This window comes from Tachypleus tridentatus, chromosome 12, assembly GCF_004210375.1.
Source record: "Tachypleus tridentatus isolate NWPU-2018 chromosome 12, ASM421037v1, whole genome shotgun sequence".
NCBI lineage: Eukaryota > Metazoa > Arthropoda > Merostomata > Xiphosura > Limulidae > Tachypleus > Tachypleus tridentatus.
The window spans coordinates 135,616,460-135,620,258 of NC_134836.1; positions in this window are offsets into that span (position 1 = coordinate 135,616,460).

A 3,799-nucleotide genomic window follows, 5' to 3' on the forward strand; every position below is an offset into this window, starting at 1 on the left:
TGAGTGTAATTAATCTCTAGGAAACACACTATTTAGGAAAAATGAGTGTAATTAATCTCTAGGAAACACACTATTTAGGAAAAATGAGTGTAATTAATCTCTAGGAAACACACTATTTAGGAAAAATGAGTGTAATTAATCTCTAGGAAAACACACTATTTAGGAAAAATGAGTGTAATTAATCTCTAGGAAACACACTATTTAGGAAAAATGAGTGTAATTAATCTCTAGGAAACACACTATTTAGGAAAAATGAGTGTAATTAATCTCTAGGAAACACACTATTTAGGAAAAATGAGTGTAATTAATCTCTAGGAAACACACTATTTAGAAAAATGAGTGTAATTAATCTCTAGGAAACACACTATTTAGGAAAAATGAGTGTAATTAATCTCTAGGAAACACACTATTTAGGAAAAATGAGTGTAATTAATCTCTAGGAAACACACTATTTAGGAAAAATGAGTGTAATTAATCTCTAGGAAACACACTATTTAGGAAAAATGAGTGTAATTAATCTCTAGGAAACACACTATTTAGGAAAAATGAGTGTAATTAATCTCTAGGAAACACACTATTTAGGAAAAATGAGTGTAATTAATCTCTAGGAAACACACTATTTAGGAAAAATGAGTGTAATTAATCTCTAGGAAACACACTATTTAGGAAAAATGAGTGTAATTAATCTCTAGGAAACACACTATTTAGAAAAATGAGTGTAATTAATCTCTAGGAAAACACACTATTTAGAAAAATGAGTGTAATTAATCTCTAGGAAACACACTATTTAGGAAAAATGAGTGTAATTAATCTCTAGGAAACACACTATTTAGGAAAAATGAGTGTAATTAATCTCTAGGAAACACACTATTTAGGAAAAATGAGTGTAATTAATCTATAGGAAACACACTATTTAGGTAAAATGAGTGAAATTAATCTCTAGGAAAACACACTATTTAGGAGAAATGAGTGTAATTAATCTATAGAAAGGAGGCCAGTTAGAAGGAATAAATGTAATTAATCTACAAGAAATAGAGTAATTAGAATGAAAGAGGGTAATTTTTCTATGGAAAACAGACAACTTAAAAGTAATGAGTGTAATTAATCTATAGAAAAAAACACTACTCAAAAGAAATTAGTGTAATTGTTCTATACGAAAATAATGAACTTAAAGGAAAAGAATAGTTCGAAGGAAAGAGTGTAATTAACCTATAAAAGTTAGATAGAATGAGTTTAATTAATCTATAGTAAACACACTATTTAGGAAAAATGAGTGTAATTAATCTCTAGGAAAACACACTATTTAGGAAAAATGAGTGTAATTAATCTCTAGGAAACACACTATTTAAAAAAAATGAGTGTAATTAATCTCTAGGTAACACACTATTTAGGAGAAATGAGTGTAATTAATCTCTAGAAAACACACTATTTAGGAAAATGAGTGTAATTAATCTCCAGGAAACACACTATTTAGGAAAAATGAGTGTAATTAATCTCTAGGAAAACACACTATTTAGGAAAAATGAGTGTAATTAATCTCTAGGAAACACACTATTTAGGAAAAATGAGTGTAATTAATAGGAAACACACTATTTAGGAAAAATGAGTGTAATTAATCTCTAGGTAACACACTATTTAGGAAAAATGAGTGTAATTAATCTCTAGGAAACACACTATTTAGGAAAAATGAGTGTAATTAATCTCTAGGAAACACACTATTTAGGAAAAATGAGTGTAATTAATCTCTAGGAAACACACTATTTAGGAAAAATGAGTGTAATTAATCTCTAGGAAACACACTATTTAGGAAAAATGAGTGTAATTAATCTCTAGTGTAATTAATCTCTAGGAAACACACTATTTAGGAAAAATGAGTGTAATTAATCTCTAGGAAACACACTATTTAGGAAAAATGAGTGTAATTAATCTCTAGGTAACGCACTATTTAGGAAAAATGAGTGTAATTAATCTTTATAAAACACACTATTTAGGAAAAAAGAGTGTAAATAATCTCTAGGAAACACACTAATTAGGAAAAATGAGTGAAATTAATCTCTAGGAAAACACACTATTTAGGAAAAATGAGTGTAATTAATCTCTAGGAAACACACTATTTAGGAAAAATGAGTGTAATTAATCTCTAGGAAACACACTATTTAGGAAAAATGAGTGTAATTAATCTCTAGGAAACACACTATTTAGGAAAAATGAGTGTAATTAATCTCTAGGAAACACACTATTTAGGAAAAATGAGTGTAATTAATCTCTAGGAAACACACTATTTAGAAAAAATGAGTGTAATTAATCTCTAGGTAACACACTATTTAGAAAAATGAGTGTAATTAATCTATAGAAAACACACTATTTAGGAAAAATGAGTGTAATTAATCTCTAGGAAACACACTATTTAGGAAAAATGAGTGTAATTAATCTCTAGGAAACACACTATTTAGGAAAAATGAGTGTAATTAATCTCTAGGAAACACACTATTTAGGAAAAATGAGTGTAATTAATCTCTAGGTAACACACTATTTAGGAAAAATCAGTGTAATTAATCTCTAGGTAACACACTATTTAGGAGAAATGAGTGTAATTAATCTATAGAAAGGAGGCCAGTTAGAAGGAATAAATGTAATTAATCTACAAGAAATAGAGTAATTAGAATGAAAGAGGGTAATTTTTCTATGGAAAACAGACAACTTAAAAGTAATGAGTGTAATTAATCTATAGAAAAAAGGCTACTCAAAAAGAAATTAGTGTAATTGTTCTATACGAAAATAATGAACTTAAAGGAAAAAGAATAGTTCGAAGGAAAGAGTGTAATTAACCTATAAAAAAGTTAGATAGAATGAGTTTACTTAATCTATAGTAAACACACTATTTAGGAAAAATGAGTGTAATTAATCTCTAGGAAAACACACTATTTAGGAAAAATGAGTGTAATTAATCTCTAGGAAACACACTATTTAGGAAAAATGAGTGTAATTAATCTCTAGGTAACACACTATTTAGAAAAATGAGTGTAATTAATCTCTAGGTAACACACTATTTAGGAGAAATGAGTGTAATTAATCTCTAGGAAACACACTATTTAGGAAAATGAGTGTAATTAATCTCTAGAAAACACACTATTTAGGAAAAATGAGTGTAATTAATATGTAGGAAACACACTATTTAGGAAAAATGAGTGTAATTAATCTCTAGAAAACACACTATTTAGGAAAAATGAGTGTAATTAATCTCTAGGAAACACACTATTTAGGAAAAATGAGTGTAATTAATCTCTAGGAAACACACTATTTTAGTAATTAATCTCTAGGAAAAAATGAGTGTAATTAATCTCTAGGAAACACACTATTTAGGAAAAATGAGTGTAATTAATCTCTAGGAAACACACTATTTAGGAAAAATGAGTGTAATTAATCTCCAGGAAACACACTATTTAGAAAAGATGAGTGTAATTAATCTCTAGGAAACACACTATTTAGGAAAAATGAGTGTAATTAATCTCTAGAAAAACACACTATTTAGGAAAAATGAGTATAATTAATCTGTAGGAAACACACTATTTAGGAAAAATGAGTGTAATTAATCTCTAGGAAACACACTATTTGGGAAAAATTAGTGTAATTAATCTCTAGGAAACACACTATTTAGGAAAAATGAGTGTAATTAATCTCTAGGAAACACACTATTTAGGAAAAATGAGTGTAATTAATCTCTAGGAAACACACTATTTAGGAAAAATGAGTGTAATTAATCTCTAGGAAACACACTATTTAGGAAAAATGAGTGTAA